Raw genomic sequence first — 19,749 nt, 5'->3', positions numbered from 1 at the left:
AGAACACTGAATGCTGCCTCAGACCACACGATAAGGGCAGAACACTGAATGCTGCCTCAGACCACACGATAAGGGCAGAACACTGAATGCTGCCTCAGACCACACGATAAGGGCAGAACACTGAATGCTGCCTCAGACCACACCGATAAGGGCAGAACACTGAATGCTGCCTCAGACCACACCGATAAGGGCAGAACACTGAATGCTGCCTCAGACCACACGATAAGGGCAGAACACCGAATGCTGCCTCAGACCACGATGGGCAGAACGCGATACTTGCCTCAGACCTGCGATAAGGGCGGAGACACTGAATGCTGCCTCTTTGGTTACTACGATAAGGGCAGAACACTGAATGCTGCCTCAGACCACACGATAAGGGCAGAACACTGAATGCTGCCTCAGACCACACGATAAGGGCAGAACACTGAATGCTGCCTCAGACCACACGATAAGGGCAGAACACTGAATGCTGCCTCAGACCACACGATAAGGGCAGAACACTGAATGCTGCCTCAGACCACACGATAAGGGCAGAACACTGAATGCTGCCTCAGACCACACGATAAGGGCAGAACACTGAATGCTGCCTCAGACCACACGATAAGGGCAGTGTATCCCTCTACATGACTCAGACTGGTTCCCAGTGTATCCCTCTACATGACTCAGACTGGTTCCCAGTGTATCCCTCTACATGACTCATGCTGGTTCCCAGTGTATTCCTCTACATGACTCAGACTGGTTCCCAGTGTATCCCTCTACATGACTCAGACTGGTTCCCAGTGTATTCCTCTACATGACTCAGGCTGGTTCCCAGTGTGACCCTCTACATGACTCAGACTGGTTCCCAGTGTATTCCTCTACATGACTCAGGCTGGTTCCCAGTGTATTCCTCTACATGACTCAGACTGGTTCCCAGTGTATCCCTCTACATGACTCAGACTGGTTCCCAGTGTATCCCTCTACATGACTCATGCTGGTTCCCAGTGTATTCCTCTACATGACTCAGACTGGTTCCCAGTGTATCCCTCTACATGACTCAGACTGGTTCCCAGTGTATTCCTCTACATGACTCAGGCTGGTTCCCAGTGTGACCCTCTACATGACTCAGACTGGTTCCCAGTGTATTCCTCTACATGACTCAGGCTGGTTCCCAGTGTATTCCTCTACATGACTCAGACTGGTTCCCAGTGTATCCCTCTACATGACTCAGACTGGTTCCCAGTGTATCCCTCTACATGACTCAGACTGGTTCCCAGTGTATTCCTCTACATGACTCAGACTGGTTCCCAGTGTATCCCTCTACATGACTCATCAACAATCTCCCTGACCACCTTCTTCTGATCAAGCCATGAACTGTCCCTCCATCTTTGGAGGATGAATGCACTCAAAGACTTGGCCTCTATTGGTTGAGCTAGACAACTATAGGCTACTCATGATGTATTAGTAACCAGTCAAAACTGTTCGCTGCTCTGGCACCCCAATGGTGGAACAAGCTCCCTCACGACGCCAGGACAGCGGAGTCAATCACCACCTTCCGGAGACACCTGAAACCCCACCTCTTTAAGGAATACCTGGGATAGGAAAAAGTAATCCTTCTAATAATAATATTGCAACTAAAATAAATATATTAGCCGTAACGTTATGTACGCGCTGACGTTGAAATTACGCAGGTTACGTTATGACGTTTAAATTACGCAGGTTACGTTGTGTCGAGCGTGGTGGAATGAGAATGCGCCTCAACCAATGAAAACGTGTGGTGACCGCCCCGTTCCTACGGCGTCCAGGATAATTAAATATAAAACCTGTGTCTCATTCCCCTTTTTCCTCCTCGTTTATAGCATCTGTTGAATGTTCAGCTAGTCTTCCCGAGTTGAACCGACACCGAAGCTGTGCAGCTCTTCTAGCCAAGCGGTTTCCATTTACCTCAGTCATGGCTAGTTACCATAAACCCGACGAGAAGACCCTGCAGGGGCTGAGAGACATCGCTAACAAGCTGCGGATCAACTCCGTCAAGGCAACATGCGCCTCCAACTCCGGGTGAGTGGTTTCTTTTTTAAAACCACTTTATAAAGGTTGGAGTTAATGTATCTTGTTAGTTAACATGATACATTGAACTGCGTGGACGTGCTGTATTTCATATGGGCTGGTTATCTTTGGTTTAGTTAGTTAGTTAAACCAAGTACACGACGTTTCCTTTTTACAGGTGTAATTCAGGGTTGCCAGTGTTTGAAGGAAGTTTGGTGTTGAGGTTGGTATTACCTCTACATAGACGAGGGAATGAAATAAAACCACAGGTCAGCTATATTCGGGATGCTTTGAACATTTTAAATAAACTTAACATTTGACGACTTTGTTAGTACTTTTTTTTTTACATTCTTCAAAATGTTTGAGGTTTGACATTTTATTCAGACAGTAATGAGACGGGGAGAAACGGTCGGTAGAAGGGATTTATCCCTGTTCTCAGGTGTAACGTTTTGTGACACGTGATGGGACCAAGGCTCTACATTTTGACACTTTTACAATTTAGTCATTTAGTAGACGCTCTTATCCAGAGCGACTTACAGTAGTGAATGCATACATTTCATTTCCTTTCTCCGTACTGCCCCCCCCGTGGGAATCAAACCCACAACCCTGGCGTTGCAAACACCATGCTCTACCAACTGAGCCATGCACATGAAACTATATTTAATGGCTGTGTGTAACCAGAACACAAGTTCAGTCTCCTTGTCCATACACTGCTTTCAAGGTAAGGACACAAACACATTGTAATTTGTAAAGTGTTCGATGTTACCTAGCTAAAGTAGCTGGCTAATATTGCTAGCTAGACATCCTGCGTAAAACTGGTATCGTTTTAAATGACCGTACATTTTTATGGATGCACCATCCAGCCTTGCTTTTGGTTAACTTTGATTAGATAGAATCTGGGTATATTCATTCATTCCAATGTTTCGCGTTTTTCAATTGTCCCTCCCGGTTCGCATCCGTTAAACAGAATCAGATGAATTGAATACCCCACTGGCATCATGACCATGTGGAATATCTTTTTTCTTTTTTAAACATTTTAGCAAAGGTAAAACATCACATGGACTTATGTGGTGGCCTTGTGTCTTTGATTTAAAGATTGAGTCCCACCATGCGTCCAGACAGCATCCTAGTAAAAATACTGACTAAAGAATGAGTGTTTGGTGGGGAGGAGGGTTAGAAATGAGCTTCTGTCCCACATTAACTGTTTGTTCTCTCTTCAAGCTTGGAATCTGCTGAGTCATGGACTTCTGCTCTAGCTACCTGCAGCGCAGGGGTATTGATGTAAATAAATGTAAATTGGGCTCCTCTCTCATTGCAGAGAAGTATTTAAGCCGAGTCGAACTACACTTTTTCTCACCGTTATTGCCACAGTACAGAAGTGGTTCATTCTCAACATGACATTCTGAATGTGTTTGTCACTGTGTGGAGAAAGAAGGGGGGACACTGTGGTTTTATGTGCCTGAAATTACAACCTAATCACTATTTAGGCTAGTGCAATACATTTTGACCAGACATTTCTTTTAAAATTGCAATATATATATATATGCCATTTGTTACATATAATCTACATTCTGTTAGTGTGTGGGTAAGGGACAGTACTGAAAGGTTACAAAATAAGTTGTCCCCATCGGTAAGTTTGTCAACCCCAGAGCAGTTCTAGCCGGTCTGTCTGCCATCGTGATGCCAACTCCTTGTCACTATGGAGTTGGTATGAGCTCAGACAGATCTGGGACCAGGCGAAAGCAACTCCACTGTTGCTAAGAATTAAATGTAGTTCTCAAAAATGCAGATTCCTTTTTGAATTCATGAGACAGTATCTTTCCAGGCCAGATTTTATTGTATATGTTTTGTAATGCTTACAACATTAGGTAGAGAGAACCTCACCCGTGGCTTAGATAAGGGCCGGTCTTTCAATTAAACAATGTGGGTGGAGACAGAATGTTTATTTGGCTTGTTTTCACTTCGTAAGATGACCCTAATGAGGAAATGATCATTTTCAGGTATGAAGGACCAAACCTGTTGATAATCACTTCCTGGTCTGTCAGAGATGCCCAGTTGTCCACATCAACAGTATCCAGCCCTGATTCTGCACTAGTTCAGTTTCCTAGTTGTGTTTATTTTTTAGATAACGTAAGCTGCCTTTGGCTTAAATGAACACCACGTTGGGTATTAATGGGTTAAATCGGTCTAGTCTACTTCCCAAATATAGGCATAGATTAGGAGGAGAGTTTTTTCCATTAGGCCTAGGCTACTATTCATTAAATCATTGATTTTTTAATTTTTTTTGTTACTGACTACTACAATACATAGCTATGTTATTATATTGTATGCTTAATTATCTTGCACCGTTTCAGTTTATGGGTAAATCTATTTGAGTTAAATCAAGTTCATTTTATTTTTGGACAGCATCCCCTGTGGTTTAAACACAACTGTCCATACATGCTTGCCCATGGAAGAAGTGGTTATTGAACCTGAATGCCAAAACATTACGGTCGCTTGAAGTTGATCCATTTTGCAAACCATGAGACGTCCATGTCTTCACCACTGGAGAAGAGAAACTGTTGCGTTTTTGTCATGTTTTAAAAGCTTAAAATCACTTAACAGAAAAAAGAGATCTCACTTAAACTTGTTTTTACACGTTTAATCTCCCTTAAAGGTGGAAACTTAAAAAAAAAAAAAATGTTTTCTGTTATAAGATGGGGTATTTCCTGGTGTCACTTTCTCCCTGTTTTCAGTAATAAACGTCACCTAGCCAATGAAGACCACCTCAGAGCAGGCTGAACCTGCCCAGCTCCTTTATCCTGAACAACGGGGAGAAACCAGAAATATGGCCTGTGTGGCTCCTCTTCAGTTCAGACTGATAACTTCCTTCTGACTGGCTGTGATTGCACACCTCATGTACTGTCCAGAAAAGGGAACCAGTTTGAAGTATGGTGAAGACTAACCTGTTATTGCTAAATACAAAAAAAATAAAAATGTTTTGTCACTTCCTGGTATTCAGACAGTTGCCCACAATGAAATCCAATAACCTTCATGGTTTATCAGGTTTAGGCTTTTCTTAGAGAAATGAAGAGTAGCCTGTTTATTTTTTTAGAAGTCGGCATATAGGTGGACCTGGGGTGCGTTCAGTTATCAATGTTTCTAGATGATTTGTGCGGAATGACACGTTTCCCCCCCCCAAAACGGAGCTCACTGTTCTTCAACAACCTTTTTTGAGGTGCGTTTTTCCTCCCGTGTGGTGGGTCAATATAAGGATGATTATCTGAACTGGTAGAACTCGTCCAGCGCACCTTATGGGCCGCCATAATAACGCCTCAACTGGCTGTTTCTGTACCGTTTCCGTTCTATTAAACATTGTACACCGTTCTGTCGTATTGAACGCAACCCCGGTCTGCCACTCATGGTGTTTTATTGCTCCTCTTCTACACAGATGTAAGAATGCTTTGTCTTTTATTTGAAACACATTTTATAGGATGTTTTTGCTGAATCAAAACTTATTTTACAGAAACTAGTGTTTTATTTTATTTAAAAAAAAAAAAATGTATAATTTCAAATATTTCCCCAAATGCTTCAGCTGTTTGTATTTAGTGGTAACTCTGACTAAACTGTTCTGTTTTCAGCAGGTGTCTGATACTGGAATATCACCTTGTGGGTTAAATGGTCCTTTGCCATTCTGTTGTCGTTTTTTAATGGTGAAGAATGCAGTGACTGTTTGAATGATAATGTGTTAACACTACTAACAGCTCGTCCCAAATGGCATCCTATTCATACAGAACCCTAGGGGCCCTGGTCGAAAGTAGTGCACTCTAAAGACTATGGCCATTTGGGACGCAGCCTTACACGTTCCACTGAATGACCCCATAGGGACTGGAGTGTTGACATGTTCAGGTTATCAGGAAGTAGATATGCTATTGGTCAACGACGCATGAGATTACAGGAAGTGGCGATACTATTAGTCAATGCATGGCTTTTTTAAAACGACCAGATTTTGTAATTCTTAACCACCACTGTCCTCCTGCAAATAACTGTTACCACGCTGCTTGGCTTCACTGTGGAGAGACTGTCCTGCTGAGTCATAAGTCTCTCCTGGGTATGAGGCCTCTGTCTCCCTCATGAAGTCCAGGGCTTTGCTGCTTGTGATCAGTGTTGTCTTCACTGGGAAAATATCCAGTGAGCAACAAGTGTTTGGGACAGTGACATTTTGTTTTGTCTCTGTACACCAGCGCTTTAGATTAGAAAAGGCGTGCAGACTGTCAGATTTAATTTCAGGATATTTTCATCCAAATCGGGTGAACCGTTTGGACTTTTTGCACTTAGTCCCCATTTTATGGAACCAAAAGTATTGGGACAAATTCACTTGTGTAGTAAAGTATTTGGTCCCGTTTTGTGGATGTTTCAGATGTATTTTTGTGCCCAAATTTCAAGTACTTTGAAAGTTAATTCAAGTGCAGTCATTAAAACCATCAAGCGCTATGATGAAACTGGCTCTCATGAGGACCGCCACAGGAAAGGAAGACCCAGAGTTACCTCTGCTGCAGAGGATAAGTTCATTAGTTAACTAACTGCACCTCAGATTACAGCCCAAAATAAATGCTTCAGAGTTGAAGACACATTCTCCACAGAGGAACTCTGGAGCTCTGTCAGAGTGACCATCGGGTTCTTGGTCACCTCCCCTGACCAAGGCCCTTCTCCCCCGATGGCTCAATTTGGCCAGACGGCCAGCTCTAGGAAGAGTCTTGGTGGTTCCAAACTTCTTCCATTTCAGAATGATGGAGGCCACTGTGTTCTTGGGGATCTTCAATGCTGCAATAAAATGTGGTTCCCTTCCCCAGATCTGAGCCTCGACACAATCCTGTCTCAGAGCTCTACGGACAATTCCTTCCACCTCATGGCTTGGTTTTTGCTCTGACCTGCCCTGTCAACTGTGGGACATTATATAGACAGGTGTGTGCCTTTCCAAATCATGTCCAATCAATTGAATTTACCACATGTGGACCCCAATCAAGATGTAGAAACATCAAGGATGATCAATGAAAACAGGAAGCACCTGAACTCAATTTAGTCTCCTAGCAAAGGGTCTGAATACTGATGGAAAGGCATTTCCATGTTTAAATTTGTACAACTTCTAAACCTGTTCGCTTTGTCATTGAGGGATTATGTGTAGATTGAGGACATTTTCTATTTAATCCATTTTAGAATAAGGCTGTAACGTAACAATGTTGAAAAAGTCAAGGGGTCTGAATACTTTGCGACTGTGCATGCAACTCTAACGAGTGGTTTGGGTTGCCATTACAGCTGGTTGTGATGTCATGTTTCACTAACAGACTGCCCTCTCTCCCCCCTCTCTCTCTCCCCCTCTCTCTCTCCCCCCTCTCTCTCTCCCCCTCTCTCTCTCCCCCTCTCTCTCTCCCCCTCTCTCTCTCCCCCTCTCTCTCTCCCCCCCTCTCTCTCTCTCCCTCTCTCCAGTCACCCCACCACATGTTGCAGTGCAGCAGAGCTCATGTCCGTGCTGTTCTTCCACACGATGCGGTACAAAGCTGCTGACCCACGTAACCAGTGTAATGACCGCTTCGTGCTGTCTAAGGTGATCCTGCCCGCCCGCGCTCTTCCATACACACTTACACCCACGTAACCAGTGTAATGACCGCTTCGTGCTGTCTAAGGTGATCCCGCCCGCCCGCGCTCTTCCATACACACTTACACCCACGTAACCAGTGTAATGACCGCTTCGTGCTGTCTAAGGTGATCCCGCCCGCCCGCGCTCTTCCATACACACTTACATGCCTTCCCCAACCCACACACACACTCGCACACTTTACACACACGATTCACCTGTCAAGGCTTCTCTTCCATTTGCACTACATTTTCCCATGCTCTCCTCTGCGTCGTTTACGGTGTTCTGATTGGCTGCTGCGTTCCTCCAGGGTCACGCTGCACCAATCCTGTACGCTGCCTGGGCGGAGGCGGGCTTTGTGAAGGAGGCTGACCTGGTCAACCTGAGGAAGCTGGACTCTGACCTGGAGGGTCACCCCACACCTGTAAGTAACCCCTGACCCCAATGTACTGAAGAACTGATAAACGGGAATCGGACTACCTTGTGTTTTTCCTGTAGTTGCAAAAAAAAATGTTTTGAAATGTTTTCATTGGCGACGCCTTAATGCACTTTGTCCAGCTCAGGTTTGACTAACTCTGACTGACTGTTCTACAGAAACTGGAGTTTGTTGACGTGGCAACGGGTTCTCTGGGACAGGGGCTGGGGGCTGCCTGCGGGATGGCTTACACCGGGAAACACTTCGACAAGTCCAGGTACACACACACACACACACATCCTCCAAAACCTGTCACCCAGCTGTGATGTTCTCAGAAGGTTAAGGGGTACCCACAGAGGGTGTTGACTTTGTAAAATCAATTGTATTTCTATAGCCCTTCTTACATCAGCTGATATTCTCAAAGTGCTGTACAGAAACCCAGCCTAAAACCCCAAACAGCAAGTAATGCAGGTGTAGAAGCACGGTGGCTAGGAAAAACTCCCTAGGAAAAACTCCCTAGAAAGGCCAAAAACCTAGGAAGAAACCTAGAGAGGAACCAGGCTATGAGGGGTGGCCAGTCCTCTTCTGGCTGTGCCGGGTGGATATTATAACAGAACATGGTTAAAATGTTCATAAATGACCAGCATGGTCAAATAATAATAATCATAGTAGTTGTCGAGGGTGCAACAAGTCAGCAACTCAAGAGTAAGTGTCAGTTGGCTTTTTCATAGCTGATCTTTGAGAGTATCTCTACCGCTCCTGCTGTCTCTAGAGAGTAGAAAACAGCAGGTCTGGGACAGGTAGCACGTCCGGTGAACAGGTCAGGGTTCCAGCAGGTCTGGGACAGCAGGTCTGGGACAGGTAGCACGTCCGGTGAACAGGTCAGGGTTCCAGCAGGTCTGGGACAGCAGGTCTGGGACAGGTAGCACGTCCGGTGAACAGGTCAGGGTTCCAGCAGGTAGCACGTCCGGTGAACAGGTCAGGGTAAAAGAGCATTGTGTACTCTTTCTGAACAGACAGTTATTCTCTCTGGCTTTGGTAAATGTATTTGGATTAATCAAGGGGGTTCTGCGTCTCGTCCAGTACCCTTCGTACGGCTATGACTCTATAAGGAAATAAATGAATTGTAACGCTGGAACAAGGAGTTGTAGGTTCATGTCAATCAGAGCAGGGAGGGATCACAGAAGATGAATCTAGTTCTGTCAGAGGTACAGTCTTCTCTCAGCCATGGCCACGTCTTGGTCTCAAACATTAAGTTACAATGTTATGCAAACCATAAGCCAACCTGAATCAGCTCTTAGAATATCAGGCCCGGGTTGAAAATCTACTTTTATCGGATCTGGCCAAATAATAGGTCGACCGGAAACCAAACATTCAAAACAGAGGTGCAGGAATGAAGACTTTTAATGACTGGTACCATCTTGAACATCATTTGAGTGACAATCTGTTTCCGAATATGTAAAAAAAAAAAAAAGTAATTTCTGTATCCCCCTAGTTACCGTGTGTACTGCATGCTGGGTGACGGGGAGTGTTCGGAGGGGGCTGTCTGGGAAGCCATGGCGTTTGGTTCCCACTACAACCTGGATAACCTGGTGGCTATTATCGACGCGAACCGCCTGGGACAGAGTGAAGCTGCTCCTCTCAAACACGACATGGACGTATACCGCAAACGCTGCGAAGCATTTGGGTCTGTGTCCCCTCTTGTCCCCTCTTGTCTTGTCCCCTCCTGTCCTCCCCTCTCTTCCACTCTCTTCCACACTGCCCTGTCTCTAATTCTTTAACTGTGCAGGTGGAACACGTATGTGGTGGATGGTCATGATGTTGAGGAGCTGTGTAAAGCGTTGTGGCAGGCCCAGCAGGTGAAGGGAAAACCCACCATGATCCTGGCCAAGACCTTCAAGGGTAGAGGACTCAAAGGTATGGGAGGGGCCTGGGGGAGCAAGGGGAGGGGCCTGGGGAGGCATCCTGATTGGCACAGTGGTCTGTGCCAATCAGGATGTGTGACAGGAGGTGTGACAACAGACCCGGGTTCGATCCTTGGCTGTGACTGGGAGACCCATGAGGCGGTGCACAATTCGGTCCAGCTTCGTCTGGGTTAGGGGAGGGTTTGGCAGGCCGAGATTTCCTTGTCCCGTCGCGCTCTAGCGACTCCTGTGGCGGGCCGGGGCGCAGTACACGCTGACACGGTCTCCAGATGTAAACTGTTTCCTCCGACACATTGGTGCGTCTGGCTTCCGGGTTAAGTGGTCATTGTGTCAAGGAGTGGTGTGTTTGTTTTAGAGGAAGCACCGCTTTTTTTGTTAAGATTTTTCCCTTTGTTTTATTTAAACTCTGCATTGTTGGTTAATAAGGGCTTTTAATTGAGCATTTTAAGGTAATGTCTACACCTGTTATTCTGTGTCTCTGACATTTATTTCATTAAGTCTGTCGATTCTTCTCCAGGCATTGAGGACATGGAGTACTGGCATGGTAAACCCATGCCTAAGGACCGGGCCGAGGAGGCGATTAAAGACTTGGAGGCTCTGATTCAGAACCCCAACAAGACCATCTGCCCCGAGCTTCCTAAAGAAGATACCGCCCCCGCTGACCTTTCACCTATCAGCCTGCCCTCCCCGCCTAACTACAAGATTGGGGATAAGGTGAACACCCATCTCCCCCGTAGAGAGGGGCCCCCCATCTCCCCCGTAGAGAGGGGCCCCCGGTTAGTTAACCCCTCTCTCCTCTCTCTCTCTCTCCCTAGGTGGCTACTCGTAAGGCGTATGGCGTGGCCCTGGCTAAACTGGGTCAGTCCAGTCAGAGGGTGGTCGCTCTGGACGCTGACATGAAGAACTCGACCTTCTCTGACATGTTTCACAAGGCCTTCCCTGAACGCTTCCGTGGAGTGCTTCATCGCTGAACAAAACATGGTGAGATGGAGGGAGAGACTGGGGGGAGGGGAAGGACATACTGGGGAGAGAGGTAGAACATACTGGGGAGAGAGGTAGGACATACTGGGGGAGAGAGGTAGAACATACTGGGGGAGAGAGGTAGGACATACTGGGGAGAGAGGTAGAACATACTGGGGGAGAGAGGTAGAACATACTGGGGGAGAGAGGTAGAACATACTGGGGGAGAGAGGTAGAACATACTGGGGGAGAGAGGTAGAACATACTGGGTGAGAGAGGTAGAACATACTGGGGGAGAGAGGTAGAACATACTGGGGGAGAGAGGTAGAACATACTGGGGGAGAGAGGTAGAACATACTGGGGGAGAGAGGTAGAACATGGGGGATGGATGAAGGGGAGAGAGGTAGAACATACTGGGGGAGAGAGGTAGAACATGAGGGTGGATGGATGAAGGGGAGAGGTAGAACATGGGGGATGGATGGATGGAGGGAGGGAGGGAGGGAGGGACGGAGAGAGGAAGAAAATCGATCCTGATTTGCTATCCCCTCACAATGATTATCCAATTGGAAATCTTATTGTTTTTTTCCCTCCACAGAACACATTGGTATCAGTTGCTAAGCAACCGTTTGTCCAGATGAAACCAGTCTGTCTAAAGTAGCTAGTTGACTTCAAAGTAAATACATACAACCACAAAACCGCTTAGTTTTAAACCTAAAAATACAACATGCTTCTTTTTTTTTTTAAACTGTTATAATTCTAAATTTGAGGCTCCACATCTTGTCAAGGACAATATTGTCATTTCCATTGAGCAACCCTGCTGTAAATCCAGCTGAAAAACCCAGACTCTTCGGCAAGGAGTTGAATGTTCGCTGAAGAGACTGGTAACGTAGTAAGACTGAAGCCATCTTTCAGTCCAGGAGTAGCCATAACCTAGTCTGTCCTGTTACCTCAGACCACTACTACCACATATCTACAATACATTTAGTGTGTTACCTCAGACCTCTACTACCTCATATCTACAATACATTTAGTGTGTTACCTCAGACCACATATCTACAATACATTTAGTGTGTTACCTCAGACCTCTACTACCACATATCTACAATACATTTAGTGTGTTACCTCAGACCTCTACTACCTCATATCTACAATACATTTAGTGTGTTACCTCAGACCACATATCTACAATACATTTAGTGTGTTACCTCAGACCTCTACTACCTCATATCTACAATACATTTAGTGTGTTACCTCAGACCTCTACTACCTCATATCTACAATACATTTAGTGTGTTACCTCAGACCACATATCTACAATACATTTAGTGTGTTACCTCAGACCACATATCTACAATACATTTAGTGTGTTACCTCAGACCACATATCTACAATACATTTAGTGTGTTACCTCAGACCTCTACTACCACATATCTACAATACATTTAGTGTTACCTCAGACCTCTACTACCTCATATCTACAATACATTTAGTGTGTTACCTCAGACCACTACTACCACATATCTACAATACATTTAGTGTGTTACCTCAGACCTCTACTACCACATATCTACAATACATTTAGTGTGTTACCTCAGACCACTACTACCTCATATCTACAATACATTTAGTGTGTTACCTCAGACCACTACTACCACATATCTACAATACATTTAGTGTGTTACCTCAGACCACATATCTACAATACATTTAGTGTGTTACCTCAGACCTCTACTACCTCATATCTACAATACATTTAGTGTGTTACCTCAGACCACATATCTACAATACATTTAGTGTTACCTCAGACCACATATCTACAATACATTTAGTGTGTTACCTCAGACCACATATCTACAATACATTTAGTGTGTTACCTCAGACCTCTACTACCTCATATCTACAATACATTTAGTGTGTTACCTCAGACCACATATCTACAATACATTTAGTGTGTTACCTCAGACCACTACTACCACATATCTACAATACATTTAGTGTGTTACCTCAGACCACATATCTACAATACATTTAGTGTGTTACCTCAGACCACTACTACCACATATCTACAATACATTTAGTGTGTTACCTCAGACCTCTACTACCTCATATCTACAATACATTTAATGTGTTACCTCAGACCACATATCTACAATACATTTAGTGTGTTACCTCAGACCACATATCTACAATACATTTAGTGTGTTACCTCAGACCACATATCTACAATACATTTAGTGTGTTACCTCAGACCACTACTACCTCATATCTACAATACATTTAGTGTGTTACCTCAGACCTCTACTACCTCATATCTACAATACATTTAGTGTGTTACCTCAGACCACTACTACCTCATATCTACAATACATTTAGTGTGTTACCTCAGACCTCTACTACCTCATATCTACAATACATTTAGTGTGTTACCTCAGACCACTACTACCTCATATCTACAATACATTTAGTGTGTTACCTCAGACCACTACTACCTCATATCTACAATACATTTAGTGTGTTACCTCAGACCACATATCTACAATACATTTAGTGTGTTACCTCAGACCACATATCTACAATACATTTAGTGTGTTACCTCAGACCACTACTACCTCATATCTACAATACATTTAGTGTGTTACCTCAGACCTCTACTACCTCATATCTACAATACATTTAGTGTGTTACCTCAGACCACTACTACCTCATATCTACAATACATTTAGTGTGTTACCTCAGACCACATATCTACAATACATTTAGTGTGTTACCTCAGACCACATATCTACAATACATTTAGTGTGTTACCTCAGACCACTACTACCTCATATCTACAATACATTTAGTGTGTTACCTCAGACCACTACTCTCACATCCATCCATATAATTGTTTAGGTGAGCGTGGCGATTGGCTGTGCCACGAGAGACCGCACAGTGGCGTTTGCCAGCACCTTCGCTGCCTTCCTGTCCAGGGCCTACGACCACATCAGAATGGCCGCTGTCTCGGAGTCTAACATCAACTTGGCTGGTTCTCACTGCGGCGTCTCCATCGGTCAGTACTGTGTGTCTGTCGATCTCTGCGTCTCAAATCTCACCTGTCCCGCCTTTCCCTCCAACAATCAAACTTCCCTTTCCTTTGACCAATCACACTGTACTTCCTGGCCCCAGGTGAGGATGGCCCCTCCCAGATGGCGTTGGAGGACATTGCTATGTTCCGCTATCCCAACATGCACTGTGTTCTACCCCAGCGACGGCGTCTCTGCTGAGAGGTCTGTGGAGTTGGCTGCTAACACCAAGGTAAGAACCACACACCTATTCAACGTAGGGAATTATGGGGAGTTATCCCCAACCTGGACTCGGACCGGGTCCAGCGACTGTCAACCCAACACTGTAGTCAATAACACCAACAGATCCACACCACATTTATTTATTTATTTCACCTTTATTTAACCAGGTAGGCAAGTTGAAAACAAGTTCTCATTTACAATTGTGACCTGGGCAAGATAAAGCAAAGTGGTTCGACACAAACAACAACACAGTTACACATGGAGTAAAACAAACATACAGTAGAAAAATAAGTCTATATACAATGTGAGCTTTAATAGTTTGTTGCCCGTACCAACTGAAGTTGTTAAGAGACGTGACTTTGTGCAGCTGATTTTTAATATCAAGTACCAGAATATACAGGAATATATTCATCAGCCTTCATTATAGCCTCTACATACAGTACACACTGTAGATAAAACACCACTATACAAATCCATGGGAAATATACATGGGAACTAATAAACCTGGACTGCCTCTTTGTGTCTGTCTATATATGTTTCAGGGAATCTGTTTCATTCGCATCACCAGACCAGAACTGAAAGTGATCTACGACCCCGACGAGAAGTTCGAGGTGGGCGTGGCCAAGGTGGTACGTCAGTCGTACAGCGACAAGGTGACGGTGATTGGAGCTGGAGTGACACTGCATGAAGCCCTGGCTGCTGCTGACCAGCTGGCCAGCGAGGGTAAGAGCTCCTCCTGGTGGCCTGGCAGGGAATTACACCACAAACAGTGTCCAGGGCCTTTATTCATAGGCTGTTTACACAGGTGGGACTAATCTGATCTTTTTGTCCCAATTTGGACTTTTGACAGTAATTGGGCTTCCTGACATTGTGTCTCAAGAGTAGGACTGCTGACCCAGGGTCAGGTCTCCCTGGTCCATGTACCCCCTGTATATAGCCTCCACATTGACTCTGTACCGGTACCCCCTGTATATAGCCTCCACATTGACTCTGTACCGTAACACCCTGTATATAGCTTCCACATTGACTCTGTACTGGTATCCCCTGTATATAGCCTCCACATTGACTCTGTACCGTAACACCCTGTATATAGCTTCCACATTGACTCTGTACTGGTATCCCCTGTATATAGCCTCCACATTGACTCTGTACCGTAACACCCTGTATATAGCTTCCACATTGACTCTGTACCGGTACCCCCTGTATATAGCCTCCACATTGACTCTGTACCGGTACCCCCTGTATATAGCCTCCACATTGACTCTGTACCGGTACCCCCTGTATATAGCCTCCACATTGACTCTGTACCGGTACCCCCTGTATATAGCCTCCACATTGACTCTGTACCGGTACCCCCCTGTATATAGCCTCCACATTGACTCTGTACCGGTACCCCCTGTATATAGCCTCCACCTTGACTCTGTACCGGTACCCCCTGTATATAGCCTCCACATTGACTCTGTACCGGTGCCCCCTGTATATAGCCTCCACATTGACTCTGTACCGGTGCCCCCTGTATATAGCCTCCACATTGGCTCTGTACCGGTTCCCTGTATATAGCCTCCACATTGACTCTGTACCGGTACCCCCTGTATATAGCCTCCACATTGACTCTGTACCGTAACACCCTGTATATAGCCTCCACATTGACTCTGTACCGGTACCCCCTGTATATAGCCTCCACATTGACTCTGTACCGGTACCCCCTGTATATAGCCTCCACATTGACTCTGGACCGGTATCCCCTGTATATAGCCTCCACATTGACTCTGGACCGATACCCCCCTGTATATAGCCTCCACATTGACTCTGGACCGATACCCCCCTGTATATAGCCTCCACATTGACTCTGGACCGATACCCCCCTGTATATAGCCTCCACATTGACTCTGGACCGATACCCCCTGTATATAGCCTCCACATTGACTCTGGACCGATACCCCCTGTATATAGCCTCCACATTGACTCTGGACCGGTACCCCCCTGTATATAGCCTCCACATTGACTCTGGACCGGTACCCCCCCTGTATATAGCCTCCACATTGACTCTGGACCGGTACCCCCTGTATATAGCCTCCACATTGACTCTGGACCGGTACCCCCCCTGTATATAGCCTCCACATTGACTCTGGACCGGTACCCCCCCTGTATATAGCCTCCACATTGACTCTGGACCGGTACCCCCTGTATATAGCCTCCACATTGACTCTGGACCGGTATCCCCTGTATATAGCCTCCACATTGACTCTGGACCGGTATCCCCTGTATATAGCCTCCACATTGACTCTGGACCGGTACCCCCCTGTATATAGCCTCCACATTGACTCTGGACCGGTACCCCTGTATATAGCCTCCACATTGACTCTGTACCGGTACCCCCTGTATATAGTCTCCACATTGACTCTGTACCGTAACACCCTGTATATAGCCTCCACATTGACTCTGGACCGGTACCCCCTGTATATAGCCTCCACATTGACTCTGTACCGGTACCCCCTGTATATAGCCTCCACATTGACTCTGTACCGGTACCCCCTGTATATAGCCTCCACATTGACTCTGTACCGTAATACCCTGTATATAGCCTCCACATTGACTCTGTACCGTAATACCCTGTATATAGCCTCTGTACTGGTTCCCTCACAGCTCGAATTGCTGCCAAAGATGTGACTTGGGGGTGTGAATTTTTATGTAAATTTCATTTCATTTTCAACAGTGGCAAAAATGTCTACAAACCTGTTCACTTTGTCATTTGAGGTATTGAGTGTAGATGGATGAGAATTTATTCCATTTAAAATTCAGACTTTAACCACAAAATGTGGCTTAAGTCCAGAGGTATGAGTACTTCCTGTAGGAACTGTATCAAATGGATATAGATAGGCCCTATGGTTTTAATAATGAAATCCTATAATGTAATGCCATTTGATCGAGACTTTGTGCTCATTGGCGTGTGTGTAGGAGTGAACATCCGTGTGATTGACCCGTTCACCATCAAGCCCCTGGATGCTGCCACCATCGTGTCGAGCGCCCGCATCACCGGAGGGAGAATCATCACCGTCGAGGACCACTACAGAGAGGGTGGGTGGTGAACTGTTTCAGCTAACCGTTCTTATCCGGTGTTTAACCCTTTGGTGGTGGGGGGTCCCCCTAACCCTGGGGGGTGGTGTGCAACGTCTTACCTGTGTCTCTGTCCAGGGGGTCTCGGGGAGGCGGTGCTGTCTGCAGTAGGGGAGGAGCCTGGTATCGTAGTGACCCGCCTGGCGGTGAACCGGATCCCACGGAGTGGAAAACCTCAGGAGTTACTGGACCTGTACGGCATCAGCGCCAAACACATCGTCGACTCCGTGCGCCAGACCTTCGCCAACTGAGACGGTGGTCGTCTCATCGTTTGTCTCCCAAAATGGCACCCTATATTCCCTACGTAGTGCACTACTTTTGACCAGGTTTCCTATTTGGGCTAGTGCACTAGATTGGGAATAGGGTGCCATTTGGGGGACGTCTCTTTCCCTTAAGTCTGTACACATTTACCAACTTCATGTTCTCTGTCTCTCTGTCTCTCTCTGTCTCTCTCTGTCTCTCTCTGTCTCTCTCTGTCTCTCTCTGTCTCTCTCTGTCTCTCTCTGTCTCTCTCTGTCTCTGTCTGTCTCTGTCTCTCTCTGTCTCTCTCTGTCTCTGTCTCTCTGTGTCTCAAACCCCCTACTTCCCTCCCATCTACCACTAGTGTTAAACAGAACAGGGCTGTCTAGCGCCCCTTGTGGCTGGAAGGCAGAGTGCAGCTCTGTCCTGCTGTACTGTATAGTGTTGCAGCAGCAGAGCCAATAGGCCAGCTCTCAGCGGGGAGGGATAAGTGGATGGTAATATGCAGTAATGTTTCTAGATAAACTCTTTACCCACCTTAATGCATCCTCCTTCTAATCAACCGTCTAATTTAGTTTTCTGCTAAACTGTAATGGAGCAATAAGGCCTGAAGGGTTTATGATATATGGCCGATATACCACGGATAAGGGCGGTTCTTAGGCACGACATATTGCAGAGTGTACAGCCTGGATACAGCCCTTAGCTGTGGTATATTGGTCATATATCATAACCCCTGAGGTCTTACTGCTGTTTATTAATATAACAGTAAAATGACATGTTTGATCATAGCTGTGGTATATTGGTCTGGTTCCACGGCTTTCAGGGCTCGACCACCTGCTTTCTAGTCCCCCTTGATGTTAGTGATGTAGCTGACTGACGGTTACTGTAGGGGTCAGTCCCATATGGCGTACCGTTCACGATCTAGGGAAGTGGATCTGGGGCCCATCTTGGGTATAGGAGGAGGTTTGTTTTGAGCTTGTGGTGTTCTCTGCTCGTCCAGACGATGCTGAACTCTCTGTTTCAAATGAAACTAAATGTGTTTCTGTTCACATCTTTCTGTTTCTCGGTTGGTCTCTTTTACATTCCAGCTGCTAACAGTCATCTTCATCTCGTTCCATGTGTTCTAATGGTTCTGCATTCCATGTGTTCTAATGGTTCTGCATTCCACGTGTTCTAATGGTTCTGCGTTCCACGTGTTCTAATGGTTCTGCGTTCCACGTGTTCTAATGGTTCTGCGTTCCATGTGTTCTAATGGTTCTGCATTCCATGTGTTCTAATGGTTCTGCGTTCCACGTGTTCTAATGGTTCTGCGTTCCACGTGTTCTAATGGTTCTGCATTCCACGTGTTCTAATGGTTCTGCGTTCCACGTGTTCTAATGGTTCTGCATTCCACGTGTTCTAATGGTTCTGCGTTCCATGTGTTCTAATGGTTCTGCGTTCCACGTGTTCTAATGGTTCCGCCTGCTTGATAATGAACCTCTCCGTAGCGCTGTTAGACACCATGCCAGCTCCACCAGGAACTGAATGGTTCATAGCCTTAATTAGCAGTGAAACTGATGCAGGAAATGTACATTCAATGGACCTGAGTTCTATGTAATGACTTGTTGTAAACTTTAAACTGCTATATGACCTACTGTGTTCTTCTAGGCTGGTTGTGGTGATGACCTGGCTCGTGTTGCTTTCTGGGTATTATCTGACCTCTCGTATCTCTGCACAGTCATGTCTGATGCTGCCAGTCAATGGTTGGTTGGTTTGCGTTGCCATGGTAATGCTAAAATAATAAACTACAACTTGACCCAATGTTACTTGTTTGGAATCTTCTTAATTCTTAAAAAAAATATATATATATATCTGGACCAACGTCACATTTTCCCCTATAAAGCCCTGCAGGCCAGTCAGAACCAAGTGGAACTGGTAAAGGTTTTATATCTGGCCACCAGAATACATTTTACCTTGTGAAGACACCAATACACTGGATTGCAGTTTGGGTTTAGGCTACTTTACAGGTGCAATGTTTTTCCTGTAAAAAGTATTGGAGAAAGAGTAGCAATTACAATGTCACCCAGCTAATTTGCACAATTTGCTTCACGTTGATGCTCACGTTAATTTCCCTGGCGGTTAGCAGCAAACGTTACACACCAACTCTGTTCTGACATCTCTTCATGAACT

General features: G+C 45.5%; 1 pseudogene across 1 annotated transcript; it reads left to right on the top strand.

Annotated features, from left to right (window-relative positions):
* Positions 1-1,734: 1,734 nt before the first annotated feature.
* On the top strand, positions 1,735-19,380 carry LOC123727379 (transketolase-like; annotated as a pseudogene). Its single transcript, XR_006759377.1, has 13 exons — positions 1,735-2,037; positions 7,492-7,609; positions 7,950-8,063; positions 8,234-8,331; positions 9,550-9,741; positions 9,844-9,971; positions 10,497-10,693; positions 10,795-10,960; positions 13,832-13,988; positions 14,105-14,233; positions 14,766-14,946; positions 17,182-17,301; positions 17,419-19,380. The product of XR_006759377.1 is annotated as a transketolase-like (transcript).
* Positions 19,381-19,749: the final 369 nt, after the last annotated feature.

This window comes from Salmo salar, chromosome ssa15, assembly GCF_905237065.1.
Source record: "Salmo salar chromosome ssa15, Ssal_v3.1, whole genome shotgun sequence".
Classification (NCBI taxonomy): domain Eukaryota; kingdom Metazoa; phylum Chordata; class Actinopteri; order Salmoniformes; family Salmonidae; genus Salmo; species Salmo salar.
This window is presented reverse-complemented; position numbering and strand designations above follow the sequence as displayed.